Here is an 18752-nt window from a genome sequence, read left to right as displayed (position 1 = left end):
GTCAGATATCTTTCAATACACGCCATGAAAACATAAAGAAGGGTGGTGTGATGAGAATAATTGCTGACAATGACATCTTCCCTGAGGAGGTTGATTTGAGAGGCCCGAACGCGAGCCCTGGGTCTCAGACAGCCCATGAGGCTGGGTGCAGAGGCCGGGAGTCCAGGCTGGAGACTGCTGCAGTAGCCGGGCCTGGAAGCTGCACCAGACAACAACGTGAGCAAGGGGTCCGGAGCTGGCTTTCCAGCTGTGCATCGTCCAGGAGTCTCAGGAAAGTCATTTTGTGCACCTCTGTCTCCTCATCCTTGATAAGTTGTTTGGACTGCTCAGGTCCTTTGCAAGTCAGATGTTTATACTGCTCGCCTGTATATATCCTCTTTCAACGTTGGACAGCATTGCAACTTAGTTCTGATTTCATCAAGATCTCAAAAAGTTTAAAAAAAAAAAGAGGCGATATTGCCTTTGCTAATGTGGGCCTCACCCAATCAGTCGAAGGCCTTCGGAGTAAAATCTGTGGTTTCCCAGAGAAGAAGGAATTCTGCCTCGAGACCGTAAGAGGGAAATCCTGCCTGAGTTTCCAGCTTACCAGCCGGCCCTACACATTCCAAACTCAAAACTGCAACATCAGTATTGATGTCCCAGCTTCCAGCCTGTGGCACACCCTACAGATTTTGGACTTGCTGGTCCCTACAACTGAGTGAGCCAACTTCTTAAAATAAATCTATATCAATATCCATATATTTTAAAAATCCTGAAAATTGCTCTTTTTGTTGGATTCCCTGTATAATCTTTTTCTTGGAAAAATATCTTTCCTTCTTGATTGAACAAACAAGTGAACAAAAAAAAAAACAGACAGACAAAACAGCAAAGTCTTCACCTTACATTTGTCCCCGCTCCCGGAGTAGCAAAGTGTGTCATAACACCTTTACTCTGTTTCCAGGTTGTGCACGTTGTGACTGCGTGCTGTAACGTTACAGTGGAGCCTGGAATGAAAACACAGTCAGAACTGGTTCAAGGTTAAAATCAACACAATACATGTAAATATATACAAATTGAGCAACTGCTTACCAAAAAGTTCATATTCCACCTGTTGTTCACGACTCTAGTCTTCTGACAGCAGGTAGGTTTTGGACCAGGGAAAGAGCCGGGAAGCAGTTTGATTTCTAGTCTGCCGTGATCTCAGGCAATTGAAACAAGCTTTCACGGGTTGTTTGACCGTGAACTAAAGCCTGATGATCACATATAGTCACTGTTTTAATGAGCATAAAATGAAGTCGTGTTACGGGTTAAATTGTGGCCCCCAAAAACATCTGTTGAAGTCCTAACTCCAGTATCTCAGAACATGACCTTATTTTGAAATAGGATCACAGAGATGTAATTAGTTGAGTCGAGGTCATGCCAGCGTGGGGTGGACCCTTAATGTGACTGGTGACCCTCTAGCAAGATGCAAGACGGACACACAAGGTGAACAGCGTGTGACCATGGGGGCAGAGACTGAAGCGCTGCGGCCACAAGCCCAGGACGGACAGGAATCCTCCAGAAGCCAGAAGAGGCAAGGACAGATTCCCACGGGCTGCAGAGGAGTGGACCCCGCCCACAGCTGGACATGGTCTTCCAGCCTCCAGAACTGTGGGACTGTAGATTTCTGCTGCGGGAAACCCCCCAGCTTGTGGTGCTTCATCACAGAAGCCTTAGAGGCAGGATGATGGAATTATTGAGAGATTAGCACTCTCAGTGAAAGGTCTAACAGTCCATTTACGAACACTGGCAGCATATTAGCAAATGCAGCACACGTGTCGGGCACCATGATACCACCTCACCTGCATCGTTCCATTGTATCATCACAACAACCAAATGACATAGGAACTGCCACTATCCATATTTCACGGCTAACAAAACCATGACACATGCAGCTCACACGGCTCACTCAAGGTCACATTTCTAGTAAACATAGGATGTTGTGGCAACACCCTGACATTTCTTGCCCTTAAGGACTTTAAAACCTAGGAGGTAAAAGCTAAAACATAAGCACATTAATTCGGTCATTCATTGGTTTTGTTTTTAATGTTGTTTTTCTCCCTGAAATATTAACTCAAATATTCAACAGAGGGGACTGAGAGACAGAGACTCATATAGAAATATAAGTACAAGCTTACCAGGTTCCCCATATGATCATCATGTGTGAGAATTCATCTTCATAATCCCCAGAGTCACATCCAAGTTCTGGTTTGAGGCGATTTCCTAAGTTAGCATCGTTATTTTTCTTGAAATTTCTTGATTCTTTGTGGATTCGGCACATAATTGTCCCCCTCCTATTTCCTGTGGTCACCCTGGCAGTGAGAAGAGATGGGCCATGTGAAAAATGATTTTCCCTTCATGATAAAATGTGAAGAGATGACTTCACTCCATTTACCAAAAACTCCTTTTGCATATTTTGTTTATTTTCTCTTCTTTACTAAACACTCAAGATGTCTAGGACGTTTTCCTAGAAGTCATCATTGCCTTTGGCTGTGCTATGCCAGCCTCCTAACCAATTCCTCCCCACGCTGTCTCACCCTCCGCTCCTTCCAAGACAGGAAGAGAGAAGACAGATTATGTGTGTTCTTACCAGTCATGTCTTTCAAAACTCTTCAGTTACGGCTTTTCTTGTCTGTGGCCTCCCCCTTGCCTTCCTACAACTTTTCTTTGAATTTTCTAAGCCACATTATATAAAGGTTTGTACGTGATTCTCCGTTAGTTTGCGTGTCTTAGCTCATTCTATTCTTTCTTCTCATGATGATAAGAATAAGGACGGCTCCAAAGTAACTTCAGTCTTTCTGCCTCACAGTAACCTAATATGTGATTTTTCAAGGCTCTTAATTGTCACAAAAAATAATTAAGACAAAACTACTTGTATTCAGATTTATGGTCGTAATGAATTTCAAGGTCTCAGGATGACAAGGAGCAGAGGAGCTGTTGTCCATCCATCATGGGATTCCATATAGAGCCGGGGAAGGAATCTGTAATAAGGCCCCAGAAAAACAAGACTCGTCTCTGACTTCAGTGAATTTCTAATGAGGTGGCTCTCAGGTTGAACTATGACCGACTCCGGCTTCCTGGATAAGGGACTGGATTCTGATGTGCACTGACCACATCTTGGGTAAGAGTTGGGCTTTTGGTTAGCTAATATTTATTGAGTATTTCCCTGCACTGGGTGCACTGGATGATCTGGGCTAAGCGCTTTACAAGCATTATCTCAATCCTTACGCAGAGCCGTGAGGTAAGGAATATTATTTCCATAGCCCTTTCACAGACAAGGAAACCGAGGTTTTAAGGGGTTAGTAGCTTACTCCAGGTGGAGCCAGGATTCAAACCCAGAGAATGGGAAGCCAGACTTCTCACTCTGAACCTCTATACTATACTGTTACCTGGCTCTTCCTAGAAGAATTCCGTTGAGGAGCCAGAAAATCTCTGTTGCCTTTGAGACCCTCTTGCTTGCCAAAGTAATAAGTGCAGTCACATTTACGCTGACGAGTTCTCTTACTGTATTTTCTCCTGTGAGCACCTCAGAGGGAAGATTCCGCCAGAGATCCGCCAGACAGGGATGTCTCTCCCAGAAAGCCCTTGATTGCCATGCTATTCTTTAATGGACAGAGTAAACTGCCTGCCCATTGCCATCCCTGAAAGATAACTCACAGGTAAGTACGCCTACCGGGGTCTTCACAGCCCAACCACAGCCTCGCCTCCTGGCCTCCCCTCTTCTCACTGCCCACTGCCCACCTCTAGCCCTCCACTCTCAGTGATTCCCTGACCTTCAGATCAGCCATGATGCCCAAGAGATTCACACCATTGTGCACACAATTCCTCTTCCTGGAGTCCCCTTTTCTTGTTGATGGGTCATAAGCTCCTACCTATCTTTCAGGACCCAGCTTGTTGTCACCTCCTCTGTGCAGCCTTCCTTGACTCTCTTAGGCAGAATCAATCACTCCTCTGTACCATCATGCATTTCTGTGAATATCACCATTATTGCTCTTATTTGCTCTATTATAACAATCTGTTCAGTTGTCTATTGTCCCAAGAGCTTGTTGGTAAATATTGGCAATATCGTAAGCCCCACAACAGAAAGCCATGACTGCCATTGCTGTGCCCTGCCTTTCAATTTCTTCCGCCAACAGGTGCCTCTCTATTTCTCATGCTTGTAAAACATAAAGTCTTATATCCACAAGATAACAGATACTTTTTTTCCCTATCACAGGTCCAACCAATCTGTTCCTTTCAACTTCAAGTTCATCGTCAACATCCTACGTCTGGACAGTTCATTTCTAACTTCATGATTAGAACTCAGAGAGCCATTTTCTTGGCCAATATGGAAATTTGTCCTGAGCTGTGTGGGTTTGAGTGGAGCCAAATACATATTTTCGAATCTGCCTTTAGTCCCAAAGAAATACTTCTCTTTATATAACCACACTGTTAGCTGCAGAACAATTTCTTAAAGGAGCAAGATTCTTTAAGGCTTTCACGTAATAAATATTCGGAGTGCCTACTATGCAGCAAGTTCTGTGTGAGCTCCTGAGTAAACGAGAGCTTCTGGAGTTTACAGTCTAGAGGAAAAGATAGGTTTAACAGTCACTCAATCACATTTCCAGCTGCGTAAGCGCAATAATGAATAATAGAGATTCTCTGAAAAAAAACAGCAAGGACTAGGGATTGTCCTCAAGTCTGTCTCGGAAAAGGACATTTAAGTTGAGATATGAAAAGGGAGCAGTGGTTAACCAGGAGAAGAGGTGGAGAACGTTCCAGGATAAAGAGCAAGCATTTGCTCAAAGATGCTAACTGTACGTGGCTCAGATGTTTACTTAGCTTGGCCTTAGACATGGCTAAAAAAATATAGAGGTATTTGAAAGGCACAGGGCACGACCATATTTTTATTTTTATTTAAAGAAAATGTTCAAGGGCTGCCCCGTGGCCGAGCAGTTAAGTTCGCACACTTGGCTTCAGCGCCCAGGGTTTCACCGGTTTGGATCCTGAGCCCGGACATGGCACCGCTCATCAGGCCATGCTCAGGCGGCATCCCACATGCCACAACTAGAAGGACCTACAGCTAGAATATACAATTATGTACCGGGGAGCTTTGGGGAGAAGAAGAAGAAGGAAAAAAAAAAAAGACTGGCAACAGATGTTAGCTCAGGTGCCAATCTTTAAAAAGAAAAAGAAAATCTAAAAAAAAAGAAAATTTAATTACTCCTTGGTTAGTTATTACCACTCAAGGTAAACAACAGTATAAAAGGAATGCAGGAAAAGTGACTGCAGAGGGCTACAGACTAAGACTAGTGAGTCTAATTGGGTCATGGCTCCAGGAAATCAGTAGGAATCAATAAGAACCTCCGTTTCTGGGGGTCCGAGTGGTCAGTTGATGTATGGAAGTCTGGGGAGTGAAGCCAAGGAGGTGGGAAGCCAAGAAGCTCAAGGGGAGACAGGAGTTCTCAGCAGAGAGGACAGCAGGAGCAGATGCTCAGAGGAAAGTGGCAGCGTGTTAGAGGGGCAGCCGTCAGCGCGGACGGTTCATGAAGGGAAGGGGCTCCTCTTAGGCCTTTTAAAAACTCCCCCCAAAAGATAAAAATAAAACTCCGTGCATGCCACAAGAAGACCCACTGGACTGGATCCACACGTCTCTGTGGGGGCTTATGTGCCCCCGCTCCACTCCAGCCTCCTTGCTTATCGGCTCCCATCTGCTTCTGTGTCCTCTGGCTCTGCGTGTTGGCTATTTCTCCTTGTCTGTCTGGACTGAGGACCCAACTTTGGTCCGTTCGGCTCTGACCCGGGACATCTTTGGGATGTTCTTTCTAAGAGTTGCCCCTCAGCTCCATGCACTGCGGCTGGGGTGAGAAAGCCCACAGCGCTGAGCACAGCCCAGCTCCCTGGAACAATGCCTTTGTCGACCCGCAGGACTGGCCAGTCGGGAAGGGCACAGACAGGCTGCTGCGCGACTATGAAGGGCCTTGTCACAGGCAAAGGAGGTTGGCCTGGAGCCTGTGGGGTTTGGGGCCGCCATAACCCCGGGGGGGACTCAGATCTGTGTTTTAGAAAGCTACATCGGATGAGGCACTTTAAACAGGAGTGTCTGCTTCCACGACAGGACTATGGCAGAGCACAGGTGCGGGGCCTCACGACACACACTTTACCTGCATCGGATCTCCAAGGCAAGAGGCAATGAGAAGAGCAGATGAATAAAAAGAAATAGAAATGTAATTATTGGAACAGAGCTCTGTGAAAAGATTAAACAGTAGACTGGACAGAATTGAAAGAATTAGCAGAATTGGAAATTAGATTGGGGAATATGACATGGAGTGATAAAGAGAAAAAATAAAATACTTGGAAGATAAATGAAGGAATCCCAGTGTTTATTTACTGGAAGTAGCAGAAATAGTGAATATTGACTGTCAGGGAGAGACGTCTGAAGAGCAAAGGAAGAGGACTTTTTCAGAATTAAATAAAATTCACATTCAGGTACACGTTGGCTCTCTGACAATCTGACATTATTTTACTCATCCTGGCACTTATTGGCAATATGATCTATTGCAAATTACTTACCTTCTCTGAGCCTTAGTTTCCCTACCAGGAAATTGGATCACGGACACTGTTTCAAAGGCTCCTTTAAAGACTAAATGATAGTATGTTTGGAAAGCACTTAGCCCAGGTTCTGACACACAGGGACACTCAATAGCTGTGTATTTATTAAGGCAAAATTTACTTAAATCACGAAATATTTTCATATTATAATCCTATATTTCTGATATGTTTTCTCCCCAGTATTATCTCTTCTTTTGTCAAAGTTTTCTAAAAATAAAGAGGCTCATTGGAATGCATCCTCTTCGTTATTGGGAGCACTGCTATCTTGACTTATACTGTCTTGATGTAGGAGACGGTGAGTGCTTAATAAAGGTTAGGCCTGAAAATATAAGAAAAGTGGAACATTTTGCCATATGGTAATAACATCTGCATAAAATTTTTAAATGAAAAATCTGTTTTGGAAACTTCTCAAATGTATGTCTATAATCCATTTCGTTTTTGAAGAGTATATAAAGACCTTATAAAAATAAAAATTGTTGACTTTATAAACTGCCCTTTCCTCAAGCTGCAGTTTGAAACAGCATCGCTCCAGACCTCCAAAGTACGAACATAGGCATGCCTTATGGCGCCATCTCGTGTCGAAGGGTTATTAGTACAATCTGCTCTCCTCGGAACAAGCCTCCCTACTGCAGGTGTAGAGATTTCCTGAGCCGCTCTTCAGAAGGGGCCCGGAACGCCTGCAATGCTGGGTTCATAGTCCTTGCTCTCTGTTAGCATCATACCCTGTGCATATTCCCCGTGGAGTCCACGTGCTTTTTCCCACGCCTTTTCCTCTGTCCTGGAACAGATAGGACCCCAGTCTCACTCATCTCTGCCGTGCTGTAGGTAGCGCCTGGAACAAGGCGGGTTCTCAGCAGCTCTGAACGGATGAGAATAGAAACATCAACCATCTGGCAGAATCACACTGCCTTTTACAAGGAAAAATTTTGATGCCCAAAATGATCGCCTTACAAGATAAAGGTGTATCTTTACAAGAATAACAAGGATCTCTGGTGGTAAAACCACATACCATCATTTCTTCTGTAAATCGCTCTAACTGAGGCTTTCCCAGTTTGAGCTTCATAGCTGATTGTGTTGTGAAGGGTCCTTCTTCCCGGAAAATGCCCTCGGTGTGGCACTCCAGAGGCCAGGCCTCTGCCCCGGGAGCCTTCGCCCAGGCAGGAGCACACGCAGGTCTCGGCTCTCAGCATCTGCATCCTTGGGACGCACACCCAGCTCCAGTGAAGAACTACCCATTGTGTCTGTTTGCTTGTGTTTTGCTTACTTGTTTTTCAAGGGTAGGAAACGGTTTCTTAATTGTAGATTGAACTCTCTCTGATGTTTCAACAAAATAGAGTAAAAAATTGGTGTTTTCATTGCTCGTGAGAAGCTGCCAACCACCGGAAGTTAGAGTTTTTACATTTTCCATTTCTTTGATAAGAAAGCGCCTATTAGACAGAAGGACTTCCCGATATTGAGTGCCACCACTTGACCCTAGCCTCCCAGAAAGCATAAACCAATTGTCAGACCCACAGAATTCAGGGAGAGCAACGATAAGGTCAGTTTCCTTTCTTTGATCAATATTTCAGCTCACAGAAATGTGGGAGCGAGCAGACCGCCTATTCCTGCCCCTGCCTCAGACGGAAGGTCACAAACCATCGCCACTTACAATCCTTCAGGCCTCACCCCAGCGGGGAAGCCCCGCAGCCCTCTCCTGGCTCTGGGGTCAGCAACAGAGGGCAGGGCGGGGTTACCAAGAATGCGTCATTAAAATAAGCTGTTCTGTACGGTTAGTCAACTGCAGAATAAGGTGTTTGAGCTCTGGAGTGTTTGTTTGTTTTATTCCTAGTAGGTAAAACAGAAAGGGAAGACGGGATGAATGAAAAAAGCTCGCCAAAATAGCATAACACACCGTTCTTGCACACGTGTGTTCAGTTCTGTTCTCTAACCTCTAACTCATCCTTCAGATCATTTGCCACTGGAAAGGAATCCAAATTAAATCAAGATACCATTTTTCACCTATTTGAGTAGACTGGATTCCTTTTAAACTACCAGTACCCAATATATTGGCAAGGGTGCGGGAGGTATACATTTATACGGAACTTTCCAGAGAGTAAGAAGTGCATGCTCCTTGACAGTGATTCCCTTCGCTTGAGAAGGTTTATCCCAAGAACAACTGTAGAAAGAAGGACCTTACAAGAATTTTCATATTACCATTTATTTACAATAACAAAGTTTTGGAAACAATCTAAATGCTCAAAAGTAAGATAATGGCTAAATAAGTTACAATATATCCATGTGATGAAACACCATGTGGTCATTTAAAAAAGCGTGTGGGAGAATATTTAAAGAGAGAGAAAATTTTCACAATATAAAGATAGAAGGAAAAAAACGTACTACCAAACAGTGTGTAATATTTATAAAGTATGGCAATGTGAGCAGTACATATCTCTCTGCGTGTTGTTATTACGGGTAACTATGTTTTCTCTTTCCGGTTTACAGGTTTGTACAATGAGCATGTATGTCTATTGTAATGTGGAAAAAGAAACAATAAAAGTTACTTGTAAAAACTTAAAAAGAAGCATCCTGTGTTGGACGAAGTCAGGAGCCTGAATGAAGAGACAGAAACATCCGCTGTTCTTCCAAGATCGTCGTGACTATGTCCACAGCTCAGCAGCTCCAACAGAGGCCGGCCAAGGGTCATGGCTGTTTAGAACCCAGGTCACGGGGCTCCTCGAATCTACTCCTGCTTTTGTTTTCATAACAACTGATACTAATGTTGCCCTGTGACAGGACTGTAATAGGCCATGCACATGTGTACTGTTCATGCTAAGAAAAACGGTAAGAATGGGACTCACACAGTTGTGGCAAGAATTCAAGACTTGGGAATTGGAGTCGTTGGAAGAGGCTGCAGGGCACACAAGGTTTGGTAACCAGAGGGCGACGATGTGACCGCAGCACGGGGAGGGTGGGGCACATAGGAAAGGGGGAGGGGACTGGAAAGACGGCTTTAAATGTCCTGGAAGACTGGAAAGATGGCGTGGAAGGACTTCAGCTGGAGTTTGGATATGCTCAGTAGGTTATTGGCAGGATTTTTTTTCAAGCATTTTAAGAGCACTGATCCCACGATTCTATCTTTTAGAATTTTGTGAGTGTTTGTGAGTGTGTGTAATATAGAAGATGGATGAAAAAAAAAAAAAAAAACAGAGGCAGAGCTACCAGTCTGGAAGCTACTGGAGTAGTGCAGGATTTAGAAAAATAAAAATAAGCAAAAAGGCCTGAAATCAGGGGGGAGGACAACAGGAATGGAGACAACACAGAGGATGACAGAGGCATGGTGGAGGCAGGAGAATGGGGCTCGGCGATCAAACGGAAGCAGAGCGTCACTGAGGAGACATTAACAGGTGGCCGCTCGGGCTTCGATGATGCGACCCTCAGGCACCGCGGATGGTTTGATCATCGCAGTTTATATGAACAGAAAGCACCTCACAACTACGATCTGCTCCGCTTTAACAAGCCACCGACGTGCCACGCCATCCTGGCTTATCATAGCGACATAGAGCCCTTCACACCCTGGAGGACCTGGCGTTTGTTGCTCTATGTCCAGCAACCTCCACATTAAGCACCACGTCAAAAGAGCAGTGGCATGGATAACTTAAAACAAGACACTTTTAAAATATCAGTTTTAGAGTGTGGGTATGTTTATTGAAGAAGCAAATTTTGACGCAGCCAAAAGAAAAAATCATTGCATGTATAGGGGTTCTGTTGCTGCTGACGTTTTAAGTGATGCATGAGGCGGACATTCTCAGCGTCTCCTTGAACCTGACATCATCTCTCATGCAGGGTGGGGGCCCCACTGGGCCAGACAGAGGGGGCTGGTGGCCGGGGGTGATGGCTAGTCATTATCAAGCAGGGAAGCCACAGATGAGAGGAGTCATACGGTGCCCCACTGGCCCCTCGGAGCAGGGCAACAATCCTCTGGGCAAAGCGTTTGCGTGTTTTCTGGTCACTGACATGTACTGGCTTCATCTCACTCCTATTCCTCTCGCATGTTTACAATGCTAACCATCATTAGCTGAGACAAATTTCAGAACTGACAAATCGTTTCAAAGTGTATATAATACATATATAATTATGTGTAAGTTTATGTAATATTGACCATTAACTTAGAAATGCCACTACAATCCATTGAAGACAAAATAGAACTTAAGACTTAGAATAGTAAATATATAATTATATTATTCATAAAGATTAAAGTTGATTTTAGCAGAACAAAATTTTTTAACAGGAAGTTTTTTAAATAATAGTGCCTTGAGGGGCCAGCCCCATGACAGACTGGTTAAGTTCAGTGCGCTCTGCCTCAGTGGCCCAGGTTCACAGGTTCGGATCCCAGGTGTGGACCTACACCACTTGTCAGCCATGCTATGGTGGTGACCCACATATAAAGTGGAGAAAGATTGGCATGGATGTTAGCTCAGGTCTAATCTTCCTCAGCAAAAAAAAAAAAAAAAAAAAAAAAAGTGCCTTGAATATAATGAAGGCTGGAAAAAAGTTATGCTGATTGACCAACAAGGTGATATTCTGTCCCTAAAACTATTAAAATGTCTTCAACCCTAGCCTCTCTGATTATCTTTATCTCTCATACAGATGTGTGTGTTCCAAAGAAGACACATATCAAAGGCTGCATTTTCTAAACTATGACACCTAGATTTCAGTCCATCTACCACTTATGTAAAGGCTTTGGATGAAGTTGTGTTCACAGGTTTCCTTCTTCCCTGAAAGCTTGAATGGGCAGAAATTTTGAGGATCCAGTTTGGACTCATTTTTGTCCCTTTTTTCTTTCTTTTTCCATCCAGCAGCCACCAGGTATTTTTTAGAAGACTTTCAAGAAAGCTGTATTTTCAGAATCACCCATATTTGAACACAGACAACAGTTGCTTCTGTAACCACTGATCCTCTGCGGAAAATAGTTCCCACTGGGCGATGCACTTTCCACTAAGAAGACGACTTTCTGTGCTGGCTTTGGTAGGCACAGCACTTCACAGTTGGCGTTCATGCAGAGTCACATCTCCAAACTGCCACCTTCCTCCCGGGCAGTCCTGCCAGAGAGCGGTGACACAGACCCCTCAGCTGTTAGTGTCCCCTGTTGTGCCTTCCCTCAGAAAGGTGCCAGTCCCGGGGCCCTGACGTGGCAGGAGCCTGGATCAGCAAAAGCCCCAAACCGAAGAAGGGATTCAGAGTATGAGCAGAGGGTATTTACTGTGGAGGAAGTGTTCTTAGCACTGGGGTGATGCTAATGCGGGGTGTCTAGCCCTGAGCGTCACTGATCACTTGCAAACCAGAGCCAGCTCTGGCACGAGGGAGCCGGGCTCTTCAGAAGTTGCTCCAACCTGTGGCCAGAGCCGCCACAGTGAGCTGGTGCCAGGAAAATGGCCTGGGGCACGAACCTAACTTTAGATGGTTTGTGAGAACGGGCAGAACTCTCCCTCCACATCCAGAGGAGAACAACCTGACAGAACCCCATACGCTAACCCCCTGGACGGCTCCCCAGGCACGGAGCAGCGTCTGACTCTCCCGCTCCAGGCTCTTGGCCCCATTTCTTAAATGCTGGAGGTCCTAGTGTGGAAGGGAGCAGGAGGTATTGTTACAGCACAAAGGGCAGGCTCTGCTGGCCCTGAGACAAAAGCCAATCATCAAAAGGCAAGGCGGTGGCAGAGAAAGGGCATTTTGTTACAGCTTACCAGCAAGAGGGAAGATGGCCGACTAATGTCCAAAAGAACCATCTTAAGGGGGCACAGGATCTTGAAGCAGTTATATAGGCTGCTGGGTTATAGGGGAGGGGGTGGGAATGTTGACTCTCTGGTGTTACAGATTGGGAGTCGCCACACCAGACCTTTCAGTTTTCATTAATGATGGCCATCAGCATAGACTCTCTGTTTGGGGTCATCACATTCCTAAGGAACTCGAAAGAATGAAGCTATCCTCTTATCACAGCTGGGAGGTATATGCAGAAGCAGGAGTCATAAAGTCTACAGAGCAGGGGGATCTCCGGGAGGGTGCAAATCCAGCTGGGTTAGTCAGTCAGAGGTCACTCAAAGTTACGACATGGTCTCTTTTCTATAATGTGGCTTCCCTTATGTCAATCTCGTGTAGAGCCGGTTTCAGAACGTGTAGTTAAGGACCGAACACAGAAGTCTACACTCCTTCCACCAGCTGCAAACCTTTGCAGCTCCGTGAGAAGCAGGTGAAATTGGCTTCTCTCTGGTCCTGCAGCAGCACGTGTCCCAGAAATAGCTTCCTGCTCTTGCTCTTTTGCTAAAATAAGGATTTTTCTCTTGCCAACAAGAGGAGATTCTCTTCTCTCTGTAGCTAGATCATTTATTTTCTGAAGAGAATGTGTAACTAATTGGTAGGAAATCCTATCTAGAATAAAGTCATAGGTGGTCACTTTTTAGCATGTAGATTAAGAGGCCCTGTTGTCACAAACTAGGTTTGCTCCTATAGACAGACGGCCCTGCCATCTGAGACCTGCTGGAAAGAAGGCCCGGAGATCTTTGAAAGTCAGAGTCATCACTTTTGTCAGATGACCCCCAACTTCTAACTGGCATAAAGATGTCGATTCTACATAATACATTAATTTATTCAATCACCCCAGAAATAGTTCTTTATGCATGTTTATTTTGGAAAAACGTCCGCCAAGAACAGACCTGTTTAAGGCTCTGTGCTGGAGCTTCTCTTCAGCATGTGTGAGCCAGCCTGGCCCCACCGGCTGCCCGCTGAAGCAGGTGACTGTGCCCATGCTGGCACTGCAGGATGGCCACCATCCCGGTTCTTGTCACCAGTACAGTCTGAAGTCACTGCTGTGCAATGCAAGCCAAAATCATGTTGAGAAACAATATTTTTGGAATATCACTCGAAAGACATGTAAGCCATCCTTCCTTTAGATTTCCTAAAAGTCCCTCTCCCCAGTAATCCAGACGAACATTAAGCTCCATGACCATATGCTCTGAGCTCCCTGGAACCATTTTCACCAAATTACCCGTTGGCCTCGTTGAGAGGCGTGATGAACGATGGACTTGTTGAAACTTCTCACTGCTTACTACAAAGATGTTGCTAATTGCATTGTACACCGTCTCCAGGAGATCCCATAAGAAATTTGCTTTTGAGTCTCAGAGTCAGGAATGAAGGTGCTTCCTCTAAGCAACTAATTAAAATTACTTTTTAAAAAAATTTTATGAACATTTTGAAGCATGTTCCTGCTTTCTTCTTCAAATGGACTGCTGGAAAGCTGACAGTCAGATCTGAAGTTTATCCTCAGCAAATTACCTTCTACAATTTATGGTCTCTAAATTTTTCAATATTTTCATTTATAATTTTCATGTAATTATTTTGCCTTCTAGCTTTTCCCTATCCCTTTCACTCTCATGGTCATTTTTTCCTGCTTTCCTCTTCCACTCAATTCAAATCGATTTTTACCTCATATTTATCTATTTATATAAGACACCTTAAAATCTTTGAAACAGGGAAATGAATAACAAATAAATAAAGATGGGAATATCCAGTACTTTGAATTAATTATTTCTCAGAGGCAGATAAAATGTCTCTCTTTTCCTGAATTGATATACCGTGAAATAGCATATAATTATGTAATTTTATAGAATTGTAAGACTATATAGAATATTGTTCCAAACAAATCCACGAGTTAATATTTAAAGCACCATTTTGTGAAAGATCGAAAGTGGAGCCCCAAAGCCAGGGGCAAAGGCAACAGAGGAGGAAGACGCAGGTTCAGGATCCAGATGGAAGGGCAGACACCAGGGGTCACCTGCAGACACAGCTGCACACCACAGGTGCTAATCCCCATGCTGGTGGAGTGAATAGTGACCCTGAAAAGATACGTCCCAGCAGAACCTCAGAGGGCAGCCTTATTTCACATAAGGGCCTTTTAGACTATAACGCAGGTAAGTATCCAGAGAGGAGATCATCCTGAATTCAGGCGGGCCCTGAATCCAATGACAAGTATCCTTATAAGAGACAGAAAAGGAGAGAGACACACAGAGGAGAAGCCACATGACGACTGAGGCAGAAATTGGAAGGCAGCCTCTAGCCAAGGATCCCCAAGGGCCGGGAAACTAAGACACCACCTCAGGTCTCAATTTCAAGTTCACACTAGTCAAGTTTTAGACCCTTTCTCTCTGGACTTCACTCTTGGTTAAAGTGACTGCTTTCAAGTGAAGCTTCTTCACTTTGAAAAAATACCCCAAACACAAGTCAGTAATTATTTGTCATATTACATTGAAGATGTTTGTACTTTAGCCTAAATATTTTAACTTTCCAGGAGTTTATACTCTTAAAAGATTATTCACCATCATATTTTGACATATTTTAATAAACAACACTATGATATGCAACAGAATGAAAAAACCCAACTCGTATGCATGATTTCTATCATTCAGATTATGCCGATCAAACATAGAACTCCTCAAAATATGGTTATCAACCTTCTGCATATAAATAGAAAGTAGATCTTTTTGACAAACATTTTTAAAATACGCAAGCAAAGACGTTAGCAAGCTATCACATGAATGCCAGGAGACAGGGAGAAAGAGTAAGAGAGAAAATCCTAGCATAGAAGAAATGAGGACAAAAAATAGTACAAGACAAAATCTAAATGGATGCTAGACAGTGATGAGAGTGAAGTCAATATCAGTGTTCAGGATAAACTTGTTTTTTCTTACTTTAGCAGAAAAGTAGAAGCAAAGAAATGTGAGATTTGATGTATTTTTTATAAAATAATCTGGATATTCTTTTCTCTCTATTCATACTAACCCTGGTCAAGTAACCAAAAGAATATCCAAATATTTAGAAACTGGTTTGCAATACCTAATTTCACCAGAGGATGGTAGAATAAGGTCAAAACATGAAAAAGTGCTAATTTATATTTTTCTCTCAGGAGTTCAGAACAAAGTTAAGTGATACGTGTAATTTGTAGAATTGCAAAACTCTTTTTATTGAAAAATAAAATTTAGGAAGATGATATGGCTGATTAGTGGTCTGGTTGGTTTGCTTGTTAGGCTGATCCATTCGGCGTGGGGAAAGGAGAATGAGGAGATCTCCAGCCTGCGACGTTAAAATATGACCCACAAGTTCCTTATCACAACAAATCAACATGACAAGAACCTAAGCCTGTGAAAGAACCTTGAATTTCTCAGAGAAACGGTTAAAAACAACCTGACTTGATTTGTAAAACTTCAGAAAAGCTGGGGAGAAGGGAATTTATTACCCAACCACAAGCTTCTGTTCAAAAACCTTAAAGAGCTTGGGAGGGGTGGGCGGGGGTCCAGGAGCCCCGGCAGCAAGGAGAGAGGGTCTTCACCTGCGCAGGAACGCTCCCAGTGGGCGCCTGTCCCCCTCATCCTCCCGACCTCCACAGACGGTCGGGAAATGTAGATCTCCCACAGAACTTCATCTGCTGAGCCGGTGCCCATGGCGGCAAGGTCAGACAGGCAGCAGTCCGCATTTCCTTTTCAAATACTAACTGGGGACCTGCTGAAAGCAGACGACCAGATTCTGGGGTTTCAAAGGTAAAGAAGGTCTGGTCCCTGCCTTGAGAACATAGCAATGGAGAGCGTCAAGAGCAACTGTCTGCATCTGTCCTTGCATCCTGTGGGTTCTCTCACTAATGGTCCCACGTTACTGTATCAACAAGTACTCTGACCCTGAGCAACCGGGACTCAGTGTCTAGCTCCTCTCTGGGGCTCTGGGTCCTTCTGTCTCCCTTCTTGTCTGGTCCCTGGATTCCAAACTCCCCACTTTGGCTCATCTCTGAGACTTGACCCACCTTCCCAGCCCAGCCTACCTCTCCTAAACCTCATTCCTTGCCCTGTCTTCAGTATCCTCTGTTGAGCCCATGGCAACCTAGTTCCCCCTTTGGACCGGAAGATGCCTGCAGGTGAGCCCTCTAAGTCTGGTGTTGATAGAAAAGCACCTCGTGGAAACCTACATAGGCAAGGACGTGACAGTCATTTATCCATAGACACTACAAATATTTGCACCATAATTTCAACTAATATTGTATCCCACTATTTCTCTGAGTCAATACAGACAAAATTTAAGGCATCAGAGCCTGCCCTTTGCATTTTAATCTCCTAGAAGTGATCCAACATAGAGATGAAGGAAGGAGTTCTGAGTTTCTGATTCCAGATCAGCTACTTACCTACTGTGTGACCATGAGTGAGTTACTGCCCATCTCTGAGTCTAAATTTCCTCATCAGTAAAGCCAAATTAGGAATAATACCATCTCTTAAGTTTGTTGTGAGGAGTAAATCAGATAATATATTAGCGGTCCTGGGCGACGTACTCGGCATAGAGTAAGTGTTCAATAAATGGTAGGATCGAATAACACGGCTGCATGTTAAATCATTCAAGAAGTCTGAAAGTATTCACATTATAAATTTTTATTGCTTGTTTTCCATCCTGAAATTTTCAAGTGGCAAATATATAAAATATCTAATTATGAAGAACGAGTTTTCACATCTGATTAGACAATGCCCAGCTCCTCTGGGGTTGCTCATTCAAGCTTCTCGCTTTTCAATGTTTTTCACCTTCTGCCACTTGCATTTTGACTTGGATTTTCTTTTTACTATAGGCTTAAAGCAAATACATAAATTACAAAATTTTAACATAGAAATAGGTGTATGATGAAGAGCAAACTTTTCTCTCCAGCCTCCTTCCTATTTTTTTCCAGAGATAATCACTATTTTTACCAATTCTTATAAATCTTTCAAGCTTCTGAAGATATTCTTTCACACAAATGAGACCACACTATAATACTCTGTGCCTTGCTTTTCCAGTTAACAAACAACGTATCACGTAACACATGGATCTACTGCGTCGTTTTTCGTGGCAGCAGGGTGGCCCTTTCTTAGAAGTGACCTGTTTCGTTGAAGGAGTTCCCCTTGTGATGGGCATCTACTTGCAATTCCTGTTTCTATAAATAACAACATTTCATACACTTTTGCACATACACCTTTGCAACTTTGGCAAGAATATGGGTAGGACAAATTTCTAGAAATTCCACTATTAGGTCAAAGGATGCATTTTTAATTTGAATAGATATTGTTGCCAAACTACTCCCCAGTGACGTGGAACCAGATTGCGCCCATCTCTCTGGACAGCGCATGAGAGGATGTGCCTTCCTACAGCCTTCCACACCACGTGGATTACCCAAGGGTTAAACCGCACTAATCTGAGGGAGTAGAAATACGACCTCTTTGTAGTATTAATTTTCGTTTTTTAAATGAGTAAAATCAAGCATTTTTCATTTACTTACTAGCCATTTGCATTTTTATGAACTATCTGTCAAAATATTTGCCCATTTTTCTATTTTTTAATTAATTTCTGTCTTTTTTTATAGTAAAGTAATTAAGCCATTGTTTGCCATATGTGATGCAGCATTACAGTTGAAAGAGAAAATATCTGTGTCACTAGTTACACACTCATATTCATATATCACATAGCTGTTCCATATAGACAGCCTAGTCAAGAAAAATAAAATAAAAAATTAAGGCTGATTTTACAGTTGTAGTAAGTGTCACTCTAGCATTTTATTATTGTAATTAATAAAATAAATTAAGTCATGTTCAGCAATGAATCATTTATTTACTATATTTACCCATTCACGGGAGTGACCCTCCAGATACACTTCACCATAATATTTCAGTCTTTATATCACTTGGCAAAAATTTACTGTACCGGGGATCAGGCCACACGTGCCCGGCCTGTAGAACTGAGTTTTGGAGCTTACTTCTTTTAATACACCACTTATACTTATTACATGGTGGGTATTGGGAATCATCAAGATATTTGATTATATGATTCTGGAAGAAACCAGTGCTAACCAAAAAGAGCTGACAGTAGAGGAGTGAAGCGAGATGATCACATGCTCCTTTGTAGATTCTGGCGGGTGATGAGTGCTAACACTAGAAAAAAATTACCCTTGTCTGATTCTGCAAAATCTCATTGTCCAGTGAATAATGCCCCAGTTACACTATGAGTTTCTGATGGATAGAAACTGTATCTTAAGATCCTTTTTTTAAATTTTCTTGTAGGAAGATGAGATCTACCCTCTTAACAAATGTTTAAGTGAACAAGACGTTATTGTT

The sequence above is a fragment of the Equus przewalskii genome, chromosome 8 (genome assembly GCF_037783145.1).
Source record: "Equus przewalskii isolate Varuska chromosome 8, EquPr2, whole genome shotgun sequence".
Classification (NCBI taxonomy): Eukaryota; Metazoa; Chordata; class Mammalia; order Perissodactyla; family Equidae; genus Equus; species Equus przewalskii.
Note: the sequence above shows the minus strand (reverse complement) of the source record.